The sequence below is a fragment of the Nothobranchius furzeri genome, chromosome 2 (genome assembly GCF_043380555.1).
Source record: "Nothobranchius furzeri strain GRZ-AD chromosome 2, NfurGRZ-RIMD1, whole genome shotgun sequence".
Taxonomy (NCBI): domain Eukaryota; kingdom Metazoa; phylum Chordata; class Actinopteri; order Cyprinodontiformes; family Nothobranchiidae; genus Nothobranchius; species Nothobranchius furzeri.
In genome coordinates, this window is record NC_091742.1 from 20,497,605 (window position 1) to 20,516,574 (window position 18,970).

Genomic DNA, 18,970 nt, shown 5'->3' on the forward strand with positions numbered 1-18,970 from the left:
CAAATGAGCCAATCAAGAAGCAGCGGGATAATGAATTACATAAGGACAACTTCAGTGAATTTGTCTCCCTATCTGACTGATTGCCCTCTGGCACGGGAATGGTTTGAAAAGAGGGGGACAAACGCCAAAAGGATGAGTCAGACTTGAGTGAAGGATGAAAACAAGAGGATTTGAGACTCATAAGAGAACCAACAGCAAAACTGACCACTAAAAAAAAAACCTTTTCAATGAATATTTAGAGTAGTTTTAAAGTTCACACAGCACACTGAGTTCAAAGTGTATCCGCCTTGCTTCACAGGCGGCCTGTTGATTTTAAACCATAAAAACTTTGAATAAACCATTGTGCAGAGCCATCAAACACCAAACAGGCTGCTGATCTAATCTCCTTGGGGTGCACATTTAATGAGGGCAATACTTTATTATCTTGCTACAAAGGAAAAGACAATCATTCCTCATAAAATGAACAATGAGATAGAGGTGAAAGGCTTGAAGAATGAAATTCAACCCGACAGGTAAACAGGTTAGTTCAGCTATCCTCAACTCTCTTTCCCGAGGGCCGGCATCCAGCATGTTTTCATTGTTTCCCTAATCCAGCACACTTGATTCACCTGTCAGCAGCTCATCGAGCTCTGCAGCGGCCTGCTAATCACCTACTGATTAAAACCAGGTGTGTTGAAGCAGGGAAAACAGTTCTGCTGTGTACATTTGCACAAATCTCTGCATAAATACGGTTGATAAATGAGGGCCCTGGTCCTTGAGAGCAACCATCTTGAATATATTAGAGGTTTCTCTGGTTTCACACGTTTTTTTTACAGCTTGATGGCCTGCTGAATATGTAAATCATCCATTCAATCAGGTGTGTTTGAGTAGAGAAACAGCTACATTGTGGATTGTGGCCGTCAAGGGCCAGGGTTGACTATCACAGCTTTACACTAACCTCTTTCAACTCTCCAATGCTTTAACCTAGGGGAGTGTCACAATACTGTTGGCAATATGCTGTATACAACAGCTGGTGTAAAACAGATGAAGGGAAAGAGAGAATATATAAATGAAAATAAAATCAATCTAAATCACCAGTCGTCACAAAGTAGTAAACTGTGACAGCTAGCCTCCCCTCAAATATGCAACTCATGGTCAGAGTGTACAATTTATTTAAAATAATTTTTTTTACCATAAAAATGTGCCTGGTGTCCTGAGCTGTATACATCAGTGCATGTGCAGGATTAGGTCTTGGTAAGAATAATATGAACCTTATCCTACTGCTATTTCTGGCAGCCTGAGGTTTGGGGTTAAGACTAAGGCCCTGTCCACACGTAGCCGGGGATCTGCCAAAACGTAGATATTTTTCTACATTTTGGCCTGTCATCCACACGAAAACGGAGTTTTTTCAAACGAAAACGGATCTTTTTAAAAACTCCGGCCAAAGTGAAGATCTGCGTTTTCTCTGTTTTGGGTGTCTGCGTGTGGACGGACGAAACCGGAGTTTTAAGGTCCGCAACGTCACTTTCCGCAACAAAAAAATGCTGACATCACGTGTGCGACCTGTGTTTACACTAGCCGGCATCATGGAAGCCTTCAGAGCTGTGCTCTGTCACTACCCGATCCATTAATTGTACAAGCGCTTTCTGCTTGTTTGTTTTTGCAAGCGGAATTACTGCTCCTTGCGGAAGACCACAGACAAAGGACGAGGTTAAGAACGGAGGAAGTACTGCCACCTACAGGTCTGGCATGTCCTTAACAACGGATTTATCCAGGTACGTGTGGACAGAGTTTGTTTTTAAAACGAGGTGGTGTGGATGCAAGTTTTTGGAGGGGCGGATATTCGTTTTTAAAAAACCCCGGCTACGTGTGGACTAGGCCTTACTCTCCAATGTGTGTGCTGCATAAATGATTTAAAGGCAAGGGTTTGTAGTTTTCACACCAAAGGTTATGTATAAGACTGCAGAGCAGAGATTTTTGTTGTATTTTAGTGGATAAAGTGACCTCATAGGCTAAAGCAGTGAGAATCACATTGATTTCCTTCTAATTAAAACAAATTTGTGAGTTGAACCTTGAGTTAATTTGATGTTAAAAATCAAAAAATGGCATGTTACCCTGCACAACCTGCAAGCAGAGGGACTCTGGCATTGACACGCACCAAAGCTCATAACTGTGACAGTTTGACAGCAGGGAGAAAATTGTGAAAATTAAATTTGCATTGTTATGTAACGCTACTGCTTTTAAGAAAGAAAACATCTTCATAGCATAAAATATGAGGGAAGATGGGTGCAGAATGCTCTAAAATTAGCCGAGGAACATCACTGACAGTTACACATCAAAGATATCAAATTTTACAATTTGATATAAGAGTAGTGCACTTTTTGCACACAGGTTACACACACACACACACACACACACACTCACACATGCATGCACACACACACACACACGTTTTCAAAGCACCTTGCTAAAAATGGAGGTCCATTTTGTATGTGGATTTTTTCAGAGAACAAATACAACATTCACTAAATGAGCAGGCGAAACGGTTTACTTGCGAACTTCAAAGCGGTTTTTGGCAGCGGCACAGCTTCCTCGCTTTGCTCTTCGCTGGACTCTCGAGATCACAAGATTCCTCGAGACTTCAGGTCACAGTTTGTTTGTGCAATCCGCCATTAAACCAAAAAGAAGACAATCACGTTTTATATCGCTGTTTGAGGTCATATATGATGTGTTTCCTCTCCACTGCCAGGATTAAAGCCATGAAAAACACACTGCTGCAGTTCTAAAACAATGCTAAGAGTAAATAAGTCGTTGGGTCACTTGTAAGCTTCATATATATAAATTGCATTGCTGCAGTACTTTATTTTGAAAAATTACTGGGGATTTTACTCTGAAACAGTGTGTGATTTCCTTTCTAGCCCTATGTTAATTGCAGAAATTGACATGTCCCAGAAGCAGCTCGAGGCAAAAATAGAATCTGATCCTATTTTTAGTGGTGCGGCGTGGTGTGCTGCTTCTGGGACGTGTCTTGAAATTACCGCGTTGTGTGGTTTGAAACACTCCATAGACAATAGATTCTATTTGATGGAGTGACGTTCCGCGCCGCTGATGCTTTTAGTGTGAAACTGGAGTAAGGTGGGTAAGAAGCAGCCAATTGTCTTGTCATGACCTGATCGCTTCTCGTCAGCTACAGAGCATCCCACATACCATACAGGGATGGAGAACGCCAGCATGCTCTCAATGGTGGAGTGGTAGAAGGCCCCTAGCAGCTTGTTCTCCAGTCTTTCTCTTGAGGACTCAAAAGTTGAGTCTCTGCTTAACCCTATTAAGATAAGATAAGATAAGAACAACTTTATTTATCCCGAGGGAAATTCTTGTGTCATGTACATGCTCAAAGCAGTCGGAGAGACAAAGGAACAGGTGAAATAGAAATATGATATACAATATATACATTAAAAAAATGATCTACAGTAGTACCATGTAGGATAGTGCAAAACAAACAATTGCATATCTCAATAATTAAATACATGACTGCATCCTTGTGAATAAGTAATTAAGCCGTCGGTGCAGGCGATTCACAAAAGTGATTAAAGTATTGTGTAATAGAATATGGGTTTGTAGCAGCATATGATATGATGGGGGGATAAAAACATATTTACAATCAGAACTCTGGTAATATTGCACAGTCGGTGAGGGCACAGAGTAACCTAGGTAACAGTATTAGGAGAATCACCTACAGGGTGAGGAAGAGTTAAACAATCCTATTGCCACCGGTACAAAGGATTTCCTGTGGCGGTCAGTTCTGCATTTCGGGGCAATGAGTCTTTTGCTGCGTGTGCTTCGATGGTCCATCATGTGGGCGTGCATGGGGTGGGAGGGGTTGTCCATGATAGAGAGAAGCTTTTTTAGCATTCTCTTCTCAGACACCTCCTCCAGGTTCTCCAGTCTAACACCCAGGACAGACCCAGCCCTTCTAATCAGCTTGTTCAGTCGGTTGGCATCATATTACATTTCTAATCAGACACACCCCCATGGTCCTTTGTCCTAACAGTTACCAATAACAGTACTGTTAATAAAGAAACCCATTGTTTTTTAATGCACTAAGTAACGTTAATAAAGGGACCCTTGTTGTAAAGTGTTACCTGAACTTCACCTCTCACTTTAGCAGTCAGCCAGAAGAGGAGCAGTGTGTGCTAGTGTGCATTTCTCTATCTAATTAGATCATCATAATAAGCTGTAGCATGACTTGCCAAACAGATCCACAGCCAAAGCAGACTGTTGTCTTCACACACATCACGCTCTTAACTCATTCACTGCCAGCCGTTTTCTGATCAGAAAGTCCCCGACTAGCAGCATTTTAGACCACATATACTGTTTATTGAAGAGTGACAGAACATTGTGCTCTGTGATCGTGTAAACACCAAAAGTACCAAAAGAAAGAGTAGACTCACTTCTTACATCAGGAAGAATCTGTTGTTTCTAGTTTTATCTGTTCTTTCATAATCCGTTGTGGAACTGTGAGCAGCAGAAGCTTTTTAAGTTAGAGCCTTGCTTTTTTCACAGCAGCGACACAAAATGATCTCCTAATTCATGGATTTTCTGCTTCCTGATCATGTGACGTATGATCGACTTTAGAGCCGTGATGTTTGCTCTCATAATGCGGGGGCTCGTTCCAGGCCCGCCCCATTAAAAAATGCAATTGCTGATTCAATGAGTTAAAAGGAAATTCCACCCCAATTTGAAATTTTGTCTGTTGACACATTTCCCAGCATTAGATAAGTAGGAAAAACCAGCCCGGTCATTCTCCTGACACGGATGGCCACAAAACGTTTTTTAAACAGCTTTGGTTTAAACTTTGATCTATTTAGACGTGGGATTTTCTTTGAGTCAAGTCCAGATAGAGGTACTTAAAGCTGCTTTCCAGAGTTTTCCCCTTTCAGAAATGATGTATGATTTTTCAGAAATCCGTAAAAGTGATTATCTCATCATGTACAGTGATTGAATGTAAGCAATACCTCTTTTTTTTTTTTTTTGCTAAGCACGCCCCTTGCCCCGCAGAGCTCCAATCAATAGGAAACTGAGTGCCAACCAGAACTAACCAATAGCGTTAGACTGCCGCATATTTGCTTCAGATTTAAGGAATACCTCGGTTGATGCAGAGTTGATTAACTTTTCACGGACAAGTAAGTCTCTAAAATATAAATATATGAAACTAGGGCCGGGACTTTAACGCGTTAATTATGATCAATTAATTAGAAATAAAATGACGCGTTTAAAAAAAATGCATGCATTGAATTGCAGCTTGCATTTCGAGCACAGCGCATCCTTTGTCATTGCACGACTTCCTCGTAGACCGAATATCACTGGCGCACACAACAATGCACAGTGCTAATGGCTACTAAAACAAAATAAAAACAGAAAGAAGTTGCCTTGCTTGTACTGATGCAGGATTTAGGAAACACGTCTGCCTCTTTTCTTAACTTGGAAAAAAAAACTTCTAGACAACAATAGAGTCCGTGTCGCGGACATTGTTCAGAGATCGATAGTGCTGCAGCTGCCCGGTGGCACCGGAAACTTTACAACTGGAACCAGTTAGTGTTCCTGATCATTCTCAGAATATGTCACACCTGCTCTGGTGTTAAAAGTTAGTACATTTAAGCCTTAGATCATATTTGTGCCTGTTCCACTGTCATTTTGAAGGATTATTATTTATATGTGTGTTTTTACTACATTATGAGTAGAAATGCTAATAAAAACTCCCAATTATACAAACAAGTTAAACTGGAAAAATTTGAATCTGGTGCAAAGTCAAATTTATTTCAGTCATTCAACTAGACAGAGAGACTATTTAAAGGCTCAGGAACCCTTTGCAGGTGTTTTCTATTTGTAATTATAAATTTTTGTTTTGGGTTTTGTTTCATATCACACAGTGACATTTGAATAATTAAAATGCATTTTTTTATTAAAACCTTTAGTTGACAGTAATAACCATGTTTAATGTTTGATTCTCTGTCTCATAATTTTAATTAAAAGTTTTGCTTTGAAAGCACATTTTCCTGAACAATTAAAATGCGATTAATTTAGATTAATTAATTACAAAGCCTGTAATTAATTAGATTAAAATTTTTAATCAAGTCCCAGCCCTAATGAAAGCATAACATGACATGAGAATAATACTCGTAAAACAGCGTGTTTTAGCTCCGTTTGTCGGCTAAGAAGCACATTTATAATCAGAAACGTGAAGTCGCAATCTTAAACAGAGGAATAGCCTTTTTTTGTATGCTTGTCAGCCACTAGATGGTGCCATCAGATAAGAGAAATACTCCAGAAAGAAGCTTTAAGTCCTTTATTTAGAAAAAGGATGTTTGTGTATGTTGTGTCTTCTATAGTGTATGGAGGATTGCCTCGCTGGCTGACATCGGTGACAGCGTCTTGTTGATTGTTGTCCAATAGCATGTGGAGACAGTTTGAAAGACAACTGTAGATTTTGTCCTACGACTGAGCTCCGTCTATGCATTGTGGCCATACTACTGTAGTTGTTCACATATAGAGGATGGCCTGCCAGGTTAGCACTCTGCTGCTGTCAGTGAGATTTGCACTTGTAAACAACCATAGATCTCCATGTATTTAACTGTGTAATCTGAAGGCTGTAAGAATTTTCTAAATATCTTTTGCAGGAACCGCTTTAAAATTCTGGAGATGTTTTTCATTTTTCATAAAGCAGCAATTCCCAATCATCCGTTAGCTCAACGGTCCTGTAAAAGCTGTTTCTACAAACCGAGACTTCTCTGGGAGCTTTTTACAAGTGAAATAATACATTTAGATTTTACACAGAAACATGCTTTAAAGGGGCCCAAAAATCCCTTTAAAACCGTGTCACCATCCAAATAAACCCAGTTAAGGCTGACAGACTGTGGAGAAATGTTAGCGCTTTCTGCTCAGTTACACCATTGGTCACAGTGGCTTTCAGGCTATAAATAGAATAAAACTGTACATCTGATATCACCCTGATGTTTAACTTCCCCCCAAAGGCAAGCAGTAGATTTAGCTGTCATTTAAATTTTTGCTGTTGTCTACTCAGTAGATAAAAATGGTTTACATCTGATAAAAGCAGAGATGCACGATGGAATCTAAAGCAGAGTTAACAGAAAATGAGAAGGAAATGAAATGTAAATGCAGGATGCGTCAACGAAAGAAGGAGATGAAGCAGAGGCGTGAAACCTCTGGTTGGGATATCAGACGAGAAGGAGGGAAATTAAAGGAGTAAAGAAGGAAAACTGAAAGAGAGACAGAGAGGAGACGGTCAGCGTTGTGTGGATATATTTACCATCCCAGTGAGGGCTTGAGAGGAGGGTCTTACAATGAATATACGACTTGTGTTGTTTCCTCTACTTCTCTAAGAGTAGAATGACAATCAGATGGATGATGGACAGTTTCATGTGGTGTGAAATTGGGTTTTCCAGGTGTCGTTTCTTCCTGCGTTCTCTGTAACGTACTCACCGAATGTCACGCGCTGCAAATCAGCCATAAATTTCTCCTGCTTGGAGTGACTGCCTGTTAGGCAGGCATCTATGACACAGACCAAAAATGCCATCCAGTTTCATCTCCGGTGTGAGAAAAGGCTTCGTAATTTCAAACATCTCTCTGAGCCTGTCAAAACAGATTGCTTTGACACAAGCAAGGGCATCCTTCATACCGCAGAGGGGTTGGAAGACGATACAGAGATGCAGTCAGAGACAGACAGCAGTCGTGAAACCTTCGTTCAGTGATAAACCTCATACCCCATAGGAGAGGACGCTGACAAACTGACATATAACTTTACTGTATCTGTCAGTTTACCTCATCTTCTGATGTATTAACTCTCATAAAAACAGTGCCACACCGCAGAGAAAGCATGTTTCTGACAGGCTTGGCCTTTCACCGTGGCCACTTATTTTGAATTAATTAGACATACTTGCAGTCCCACAATCTTTACATGCCACGTCATGTCTATAATGGTATTTTGCACTCAGAGCATACCTGTCACCATGGTGATTATAATCATACAACAGATGAGGCTCATGGGAAATAGTCTTGAGAAGAACACGTTTTTGTGTAAATCAGACAAGAGAAAATGTGACAAAAGGCAGATGAAGGCAGAGGGGGAAAAGTGCTGAACAAAAACAACGTAGGGATCAAAGTTAACATTTTTCGGCTGTGACAAGAACAAACTGCGTGACTTAGCATGCCTGGCACTGAGCTGAATTTGAATGGCACCTTTCCTGGCAGGATAAACCTTTGTTTGTGACTACCATTCAACATGAAACATCCAGTATGTCCTATAAATCTTAGCTAGCTTCTTAACAAGAATTGAAATTTTTACTTGCTCTCTACTTACTACTCAATCTTTGTCCCAAACCTCACCTATGTTCATGAGCTTTTTGTAAAAATTGAAAATTTTGTCTAGATGCATCCTGGATCCCTCACAGGGGAGGTGTTTAGAGAGAGTCCTGTCGCTAGAAGGCCCACAGGTCAACCCAAAATGTGCTAGAGTATCTATATCTTCAAGCTGGCCAGGAAATGCCTCCAACTGGTGGAGCAGGTAGAGACTGTTCCGGGGAGGAGAGTTTGAGTCTCTCTGCTAGTCTTGGGAACTTTCAGACTGGCTGTTGGCTCATCAGTCCTGTAAGACATAACTTGGTCTTTGGACTTTTCTGGTACCAAATAGAGAACTCTTAAGTCCAAAATAACTTCACTTGTTTTTTCAGTAGGTTTGCAGTGGCCTCTAGTATAAATTAATGCCTTTCAAGTCAATCTCTGTGAGGACATAAATTCTGGCGCTCCTGTTACAGGAAGTAGAAGTTAGTCAGAGGAGAGAAGAGCTTCAGACGGCATATGAAGTCTTATTTACTGATATTTTGACATCTCTCCTCTAATTGGATTACAACGCGACTCTACCACTAATTCCATTTGCTTTGAGACATTGATGATTTATCTCCGCAAATCAAAGGAGTTCTGCTGTGTGGGTGAGTTGCTAATGCTAATGGTTAGCTTCTATTAGCCAAGATGTGCTCTGCTCTTTCCTGGATGCTAAATAAACAACAACCTTCCCCGTCACTAGTCAAGATGGGTGACTCCCTGAATGCTGATTTACAGTGTGATATGGCTTTTCTAATCCCAGTATTTCCTCATTTATTTTTATTTTAACAGCTAATATCAGGAAATAGGAGTAGAAGTCTATTTTCACGTTCAGCCTGTCATTCGTGACGCTACAGCCTGTATGTTAAGTTCAATGTCATGTTTATTTCTATAGCTCATTTTTAACAGTTCACACTGCCCCAAAGTGCTGTACAAAAAAGAAAAAAGAAAAAAACAATAAAAACAACAAAGGAATTATTTATGTCATTAAATTAAAAGCAGGACACTGGATCTGACCATTTGACCTTAGAACTGAAGAAGCCTCTCGGATGAGAGGTGAAACGTCTTCAAGCAACTCAAAGAAGTCCAGACGCTTTTCTTTCAAAGCTCCTTAGACAATGAATCTAATATATATGAAAGTCTAATGTTTATCAGTACATTACAGAAAATAATTAACTTTATCACAATGTGATCATTTTTTGAGAAGGACCTGTAGAATATTTACTAAGAAATCACAATGTAACCATGGAAAAATTACTTGGTATATATGTTGTGTGTGTGGATGTGTGTTTGTGTGTGGGTGCTCTGTCTTCTCGATCCCCAGTGAGTCGTGGAGGATGGCTGCTTATACTTAGCCTGGATCCTCTGGAGGTTTCTTCCTGTTAAAGGGAGTTTTCCTCTCCACTGTCACTAAATGCTTGCTTAGTATGAGGATTGCTGTAAAGACTCTGACACTAGTCAGTGACTTGATACAATTTGCTGGGTTCCTTATATAGGAAACTTTTTACTGACTGGCTTAATGAACTGAGCTGTATTGGAATGTTTGCTATGTGAAGTGCCTTGAGATGACTCTTGTCGTGATTTGGCGCTATATAAATAAACTTGAATTGAATTGAACTGAATGAGTCAGCTCACATTAAAAGTCAGATTAAAAAGATACATATTGAATAAAAATGTTAAATGTTCAAGCAGTCATTATGTGCAAAGGTAGGTTGTTCCATAATTTAGGTCCAACCACGGGTCTTAAGACGAGATCTAGGAATGGTTAAGAGGGCCTGGGAGCTAGAATGCATGGCTATAGTGGGAACATGGGCATTCAGCAGCTCAGAAATGTGGGAAGGAGCCTACTGTGCAAGTATTTAAAAACAGGGTAACATTTTAAAATGGATCCTGAAATAAAGAGGAATCCAGTGCAGTGAGTCCAGGACTGGGGTTATGTGTTCCTGTCTTCTGGTACCAGTCAGCAGCTGTGCTGTTGTGTTTTGGACCAGTTGAAGGCAACGAAGAGAGTAATGGTCCAGACCCAGCTAGAAGGACTTACAGTAATCCAACTGTGAGAAAACAGGTGGATGACGTGTTCAAAGACGTCAGCAGAAACGTAGGACCATACTTTAGCTCACTGCCTCAAGAGATGAAAGCCAGATTCAACCAATGCACTAACCTGTGTATTTAACTTAAATGCACCATCTAAAAGCACACCAAGGTTTTTTACACAGGATTTCAGAAAAGACTCACACGAGATAAAGGGGCTGACAACACCCTAGAGAGTTTTGGTTGTCAAAAGAAAGATCTCAGGTGTTAATTCATTTAACTTGAGGAAGTTTAACAACATCCACCGTCTAATTTCGTTAAGGCATTCCAATAAAGGCCCTTTTAAAGCAGGTTCATTATCAGGGACCAGAGGCAAATACATCTGCAGGTCATCAGCAAATCAGTGAAAGGGGATATTATACTTCTAGAAGAAAAGCCCAACGGCAGAAAGTACATTGAAAAGACAAGTGCTGGGCCCGGATTTGAGCCCCGGGGTACACCACGGTTCAAGGGAGTTGTGCTAGAATTAAAAGATCCCAAACTCACTTAAAATGATTTACCGCGTAGGTATGATTGATCAAAATCAGCATGACCAATATTTTCAAAAATAAAAAGTAAAAAATGGTTTCTCAGTGAACTTGGTCATTACGTCTGTTTGGAGCATCTACTACCAAATAGGAAAAATAAAACAGGTGGATTTTTATGAGTTCCCAGTTTGCCTCCAAACTCACTGGATATGGCATGAGGATATGTGACAGTTACATGTAGGGAAAAAATGATAAGAAATGCTTTTCACACTCACTGAGTAAGGTAAGTACAACTGCAAAGAAGATTAAAAAGACAACCAAGTGTCAATCAACTTTCCAGAGAAACAGTAAACATACCAATCTGTGATAGAATAACTCCTGAGGTCTGATTATAAACCATTTGGCAGTGATGGTGTAAATCATACCTCTGCATGAGAGGAAGCAATTGCTTTGACTATTGTAGCTGTTTCTGACCCAAACTGCTTTAGGAGCTTTTCAGAAATTTCAAAACTGGGCATCTCTTCAGAAGACCTTTGATGTGTTTTTCTACTTGCACATTAAAAAGGAACTTAAGCTATAATGTGACTGTCTGGGGGTGGGTAGTAGATAAAAAAAGATCATGTGAAGTTTGAGGGAAATATATTTTCAATAAAATATATTGAGTGTTCATTGTGTAATCAAATGCGAAGACTGTTTGAAAGACAACCGTAGATTCCGCCCCACAGCGGAGCTCTTTCTGTGGGTCCTCGTCAGACTATATATTCACATATATAGGATGGCTTACCAGGTTATAAAACTCTGGCTTGAAAGGTGGAGGCCATTGGCATTCCTTCAAGAAACACTAGACCGAGGTCCCCCTGGGGCTTCTGTCCTCCGGAGGGACCTCTGGATGGCTGGAGCTTGGATCTCCTCCATCTCTCACAGGGGTCTTGGGGGGGCAGGTCTTTGGTCTCTCACACTCACTATTGGACACTCCTATAGAGAAATCTTACTTACACAAGCACATGCACGCTCAAATGTTATTCTTACAAGAATGGACTCGGGTGTTTTTGACACATTACCTTGGGTTGTGGTTGGCGCTAAATGCACCACGAATTAGTTATCGCTGTGTGCTTTTCGGCAAATATTGTCGCTGTTTTAAATCCTTATGTTGTTTGGCGCAATAATATCTTGGTTCTGTTTCATTTTTGTGTGTCCCTTTTTTCTCTGTATCTGTAGGTCTTGAAGCACACTCTTATACATCCTGTATTGTTTGTTTTTGTGTTTATTTTGCTTGCAATGATTTAGGTATCTACTTCCCCCTATTGCCAGGAAAAATACACAATGTCACTTCAAGCTAGATATGAAAAAATATTTTTGGAATCATTTTCTACAAACAATAACATGCTTCTAATATTAATAAAAAAAAACTATGAAAATGTTTCAACAATCCAAAAGCATATTATGTGACTATTCTATTCTGGGGTCAAAGGTGAAGACTGCTGTCTGACCTGACAGAGGCAGAAACATTATTAATCCATAGTCAAAGTAAGAAAGAGGGTAGTGTAGAATTATAAGGCAGCAGAGAAATTTCAAATAAGGTAGACATTCTAAATCAACCTTTTACCATTTTAAGCTTTAATTTTTGACTTCTTTACTTTCCATATTTTACTTTTTGGCTTTATTCTTCTTTTACACATTAGCTGTCACTGAGAATGAGCTGTGTGAATGAACATGACTGCTTGTGTGTCTAGTATTCAGCTCATTTCCCCTCTCTGCGTTAGCTTCATTGGATTTCGTCACCTTCCGCTCTACCTCAGAGTACCACATTAACCTTTACCCCCTGAACTGCTGCGGAACATGACAACACCATTCACCCCTTTTCTCATGAATGCCCATCTCTCTGTCATACTCTTCTTTCCCACAAGCCCAGTGTGTATTTGTCATACGGGCAAAGTCTGTTTTATTGTGGTTTTCCTTCTAGTGTGGTGTGTTTTTAGTGTGTATTAAATGATGTTTTAATTAGAATTTTCAATAAACCCCGGTGCGGTGGTTAATGGCTGATTCCTTTGATCTCTGGCAGACGCTCTCAATTTACCTGGTGTAATCCTTGGGTGGGATTTTGTATTTGGTAGATATATAATATAGCCCACCCACCCGGTAGGAAGGTGCCACATTTGGCGTTGCTGGCAGGATCCAGGCTTTGGGAGCGGCTGTTGGAGCCAAATAAATTAGCCATGATGATGCCTGTTTACCCAGGGGCCCCTTGGCTTCCAAAATTTAAAGGACATGGGGAGGACTTAAAATACTGTGACTGGAAGGAACAGATAACCGGGTTGCTAGGGACACAGGAGTTGGCAGAACCCAGGAAGGTTGATATTGTATTGGGGGCGCTGGCTGGGGAAGCCAAACGTCAGGTCAGTGTTTTGGAAGAGAAGGAAAAAGATCAAGTCCGTAAAATCCTTAACTATTTAGATTCCTTGTATGGAGACCGCACTCCAACCGCGGTGTTAAGGTCTCAGTTTTTCGGTTGCACCCAGAAGCCAAGTGAGACTGTATCTTCTTTTATTTTGAGGTTGCGTGAGCTACATTGTAGGTTGCGGCGACATGACCCCGACGACTCCCCCTCAGATATAGCCTTACGGGACCAGCTGTTGTTGGGGTTACAGGAGGGTCCCCTGGCCCAGGCCTTAAAGGTTTATGCTCGCCGTAACCCTGAGGGGGATTTTGCTGCTATCCGTCAGGAGGCACTATTACTTGATGCAGAGTACGGAAACACGCCGACTGAGGCGACATGTTCAGCTGTGAGTAACCCATGTGCTTCCCCCAAATCATCACAGGGACCTGGCTGGAAGGAGGCCCTAAAGAGGGAGCCAAATGCTTCACCGCCTCCTTTAAACTAACCATCCCTGCTGCTGAGGTCTGGGGGGCAGGGGTGGCTGATTCACCACCAGAGGGAAAAGGGGCCACTGAGACGTTTGTTGGACAAAGTCCTACCATAGGGGTGACCATTGAGGGAGTCCAGCTCCAGGGGTTGCTGGATACGGGTTCCCAAGTAACTTTAATGCAACAGAGTCTCCTAGAAAAATATTTTACTGGAATTAAACCTGAGAAGACCCCTGTATTCTTCCAATTGTGAGCAGCGAATGGATTAGAGATCCCCTATACTGGCTATGCAGTGTTGGACTTTGAAGTGGAGGGCATTAGCATACCTGGGCGGGGCGTTATTATTGTTAAGGATGAACATTGTACACACCCGCTCATTATAGGCATGAACATTGTGACTGCTTGCTGGAAGGCCCTGTTTAAGAGTTCTGCAGCGGCTGCCCCATGCCCATCACCGATAAAGCATCAGAAGGCCTGGAAGGTTGCCTTTGCAACCTGCAGGCGTATTGAAGCTACTGTGGCCGAGGATGGGCTGCTTGGATTTGTGCGGCTGGCCCGTCGGGGCCCTATAAGGATCCCACCGAGAAGTGAGATGCTGGTTTGGGGCCGGGCGCGGAGGGGCCCACGAGGAGCAGACTACTGTGCCCTGTTAGACCCGACATCAGAGACCAGTAAGGTGGGCGTGGCCAGGACACTGGCCATTGTAAGAAATGGCAGAATTCCGGTGCGTGTTTGCAACCCCCACCCTTACAGCCTGTCTATTGGCCGGTACGAGAAGCTGGGAAAGCTGTACCACATGGATGAGACGGATGTTCATGGACCTCGTGATCTGAGCCTGTCCCTGGAGGAGGACGGAGCGGTTGAAGTGGCGTTGGTGGATGCAGCAGTGCCTACAGAACAAAGTGAGCTTCCACAAAGGGTGAGAGATCTAACTAACCGGCCAGATTTGTCTGAAGCTCAACAGGAGGAGCTGTGTGCCTTGCTGCAGAAGTGGGAAAAAGTTTTTGCGAAGCATGATGAAGACTTTGGGCGGACAGAGGCCGTAAAACACCAAATCCACACTGGTGGGGCAGCACCTATTAGGGAGCGATATCGACCTCTCCCTCCCCTCATGTACAGAGAGGTGAAATCCCTGTTGTCAGATATGCTGGAGAGAGGAGTGATTAGAGAGAGCTGTAGCCCCTGGGCTGCACCCATAGTCCTGGTGAAGAAAAAAGACAACAGTTGGAGATTCTGTGTCGATTATAGGAAATTGAACGCAGTAACTCATAAAGATGCCTTTCCTTTGCCTAGGATAGAGGAGACTCTGACCAGTCTGAACCGAGCAGAGTGGTTTTCTACCCTTGACCTGGCCAGTGGGTACTGGCAGGTCAAAATGGATCCTCAGGACAGGGAGAAGACTGCTTTTACCACTCCACTTGGGTTGATTGAATTTGAACGCATGCCGTTCGGATTGTGTAATGCCCCCGCCACTTTCCAGCGACTTATGCAGCAGTGTTTAAGTGGTCAGATGGCAGAGTCACTGTTGGTGTACTTGGATGACATCATTATTTACTCACCCGATTTCTCCTCTCACCTACAGCATCTGGACGGGGTACTCCAAAGGCTGTGGCAGCACGGATTGAAGCTACGGCTGGACAAGTGTAAACTACTGCAACGTGAGGTGAAATTTTTGGGCCACGTGGTAGATCAAAGAGGGGTAAGACCTGACCCAGATAAGATCTCGGCGGTGAGGGATTGGCCGCCCCCCTCTACTGTGCGACAAGTGCGGGCCTTTTTGGGACTGGCCGGCTACTACAGACGCTTTGTAGCGGGATTTGCAAAAATTGCCCGGCCGCTGAATGCACTGCTCGCTGGCGCCCCTATTAACAAGGGGACGGAGACCCGGGCAGTACGATGGTCCCCTGAGCACCAAGTGGCCTTTGACGCACTGAAGACAGCGCTTATCCGGTCCCCAGTCCTGGCATACGCTGATTATTCGTTGCCATTCATTTTGTACACAGATGCAAGTAACCAGGGGCTGGGAGCAGTGCTGGCTCAAGTACAAACGGGGCAGGAACGTGTCATAGCCTATGCTAGCCGTAGCTTGCACCCAGCTGAGCGTAATGACTCGAACTATAGCTCCTTCAAATTGGAGCTTTTGGCACTCAAGTGGGCAGTAACCGAGAAGTTTAAGGATTATTTGACTGGTGCAACGTTCTTGGTATATACTGACAATAATCCTGTTGCCCATCTGCAGACAGCCCGCCTGGGGGCAACGGAACAGCGCTGGGTTGCTCAGCTTGCCTCTTTTAACTACAGCATCAAGTATCGTCCCGGGAAAAGCAACACGAATGCTGATGCCTTGTCCAGGTTCCCAGTGCCCACCTCGGATGATGAACCCTCCGATGCGGAGGCTGCATTTTCGGCAGCCGTGGAGCTCGCCCCTGATGGGGGAAGTGAAGATTGGGCTGATGGTGAATGGGAGCTGGCTCAAGCCAATGACCCGGATATCCGGCTGGTTAAAGAGTACGTGGACCGACAAACGAGACCCTCGAGAGCAGAGCGACAAGCTATGTCCCGCACGGCCCAGAAGTTGCTACAACAACAGAAGAGGCTTGTGAATAAGGGCAATTTACTGTGCCGGAGGGTGATCGAGCCCCGCACCAATGAGGAGCACTACCAGATTGTATGTCCCAGCTCTCGACATAGAGAGGTTTGGATGAGAATCCACGAGGCAGCTGCCCATGCTGGTGTGGACCGGACCCTGGCCCGGGTCAGACAAAAGTTCTACTGGCCAGACCAAGAGGGGGAGGTACGTCGTTACCATCAGGGTTGTGTCGCCTGTAGTTTACAGAGAGAGAAGGTAGAATTGAGGGCTCCTTTGAACCCTGTGGTGGTGTCCTACCCCTTAGAAGTGATAGGGTTAGACTTCTTATCGCTTGGTCGGCCTACTGATGTTTTCCAAAACATACTTGTTGCTACAGATCTGTTCACCCGGTTTGCTTGGGCCATCCCTACTAGAGATCAGATGGCGCAGACCACAGTGAGGGCTCTGTGGACGCATGTAATTCAACCTTTTGGCTGCCCAGCCCATTTCCATTCGGATCAAGGCCCCAACTTTGAGTCTGCCTTAATGAAGCAGCTCTGTGACACCTATGGTGTAACTAAGAGTCGCACAACGCCATACCATCCAGCAGGGAATGGTGGTACAGAGCGGTTCAACCAGACATTGCTAGACATGCTTCGCTCATTGGAGACAGCCAAGCAGAACCACTGGCCGGAATACATTTCTGAGCTGGTACATGCGTATAACAACACAACACACAGCTCCACCGGTTATGCGCCCTCTTTTCTCATGTTTGGCAGGCATTTGAGACTCCCGGTAGATCTAGAGCTGGGGGTTGGCCCCCAAGAGGTATGTCACGAGCTGAGTGGGTGGGTAAATGAGCACCAGCGGAGACTTTCCACCGCTTATAATATAGCGGGGCAAAAGATGAGCGAGGCAGCTTCTCAGTCGAAACAGCATTATGATAAGAAGGCCAAGGCCATGCCCCTGCTGCCAGGAGAACGAGTGTGGGTGCGGGAGAGAAACAGGCAGGGCAGAGGGAAACTGTGTACATGGTGGGGAAATGATCCTTTTGTGATTTTGGACAAGGTGGGAGAGACGGGGGTGGTTTATCGGGTGCAACCTGAAAAAGGTGGTCGCCAGCAGACGGTGCATAGGAATGCATTGAAGCCGTGTACAGCACCCCCTGTAGACATTTTACCACCGGTAGCGGAGCCTGAAGCAGGCAGTCAAAGGCTTTTAGAGACTCTAAAGTGGCCGGAACCATTGTTCTATGGGTTTTTTCCCCTAGCTCCGCACGGGGCTCCCCAAGATGGACCACAGGAAGCAGTGCGGCGCTCTGCTCGGCCTAATTTTGGCAAGCCACCAGACAGGTATGGGGATTGAACTGTTCACGTCACAGGGACTGACGACGTCAAGAAGTGGGGGGATGTCATACGGGCAAAGTCTGTTTTATTGTGGTTTTCCTTCTAGTGTGGTGTGTTTTTAGTGTGTATTCTTTTTTATTTAGTTTAGTGCATGGAATGCTTTTATTTTGGGGAACCCAGGAAACTGGGAGGGTGTGTGATTTTACTTTGATGAGCTTGGACAGATGACATCCGGACCGGAGCAATTATCTGCACCGGTGGCAGATTAGGAGCGTCTGTTTTTTGGTGGAGACGGTGGCAGCAAGGAGAGAATCGCCGGGTGAAAGGACACCGATCGTCTGTGACGAGGCTTCATGGAGATGTGGGCAGGGTATTCCTCTGCCCTGGCGTGTGAGTAGCGGCCCTGTGACAAGGTGTGACCCGCGGTGTGTGATCGAGCAGTGACTGCCGTTAAATTCACTGACAGGTGGACCCGCGACAGAGGAGGACGACAGCGTGGCGCGGTGACGCGGCCGAGCCAGTGACTGATCTGCAGGAGGAAGCGGCCGATCGAGGGAAACGGCGGTGCGGCAGACGCGCGTCTTGAAGGAGGAGGCGAGCTATCGAGGGAAGAGGAAGTGGCCGATCGAGGGAAACGGCGGTGCGGCAGACGCGCGTCTTGAAGGAGGAGGCGAGCTATCAGGGAAGAGGAAACCAGCGCGGCAAACAAGCGTCCCCAAGGAGGAGGAATCTGCCCCGCAGCGTCCAGATAAGGCTGCAGACTCTCCGGCCCAGTTCTGACAACCGTTTATAGTGACTGTCCTAACCTGGTTTTTTTAAATGATGTTTTAATTAGAATTTTCAATAAACCCCGGTGCGGTGGTTAATGGCTGATTCCTTTGATCTCTGGCAGACGCTCTCAATTTACCTGGTGTAATCCTTGGGTGGGATTTTGTATTTGGTAGATATATAATATAGCCCACCCACCCGGTAGGAAGGTGCCACATATTCACATCCCATCTTACAACCTATCTCTGTCTTTTTGTCTCTATAGCTGTCACATCTGATCAAATTTAGCAAACGTAAAGAAAAAAAAATCTAACCTGAAGGATGCCATTTCTGAATGTTAGCAAGTGAAATTTCACACAGGGGCATCGGGTTTGTGTGCTGTACTCACTGCATGACTCAAACTGACCAGATGCTCCATGGGGAGATGAAAAAGCAAGCGCAGCAGTTCCTTCGAGCCATTCCGTGCTTTGCAAGAAGAGCATGAAAAA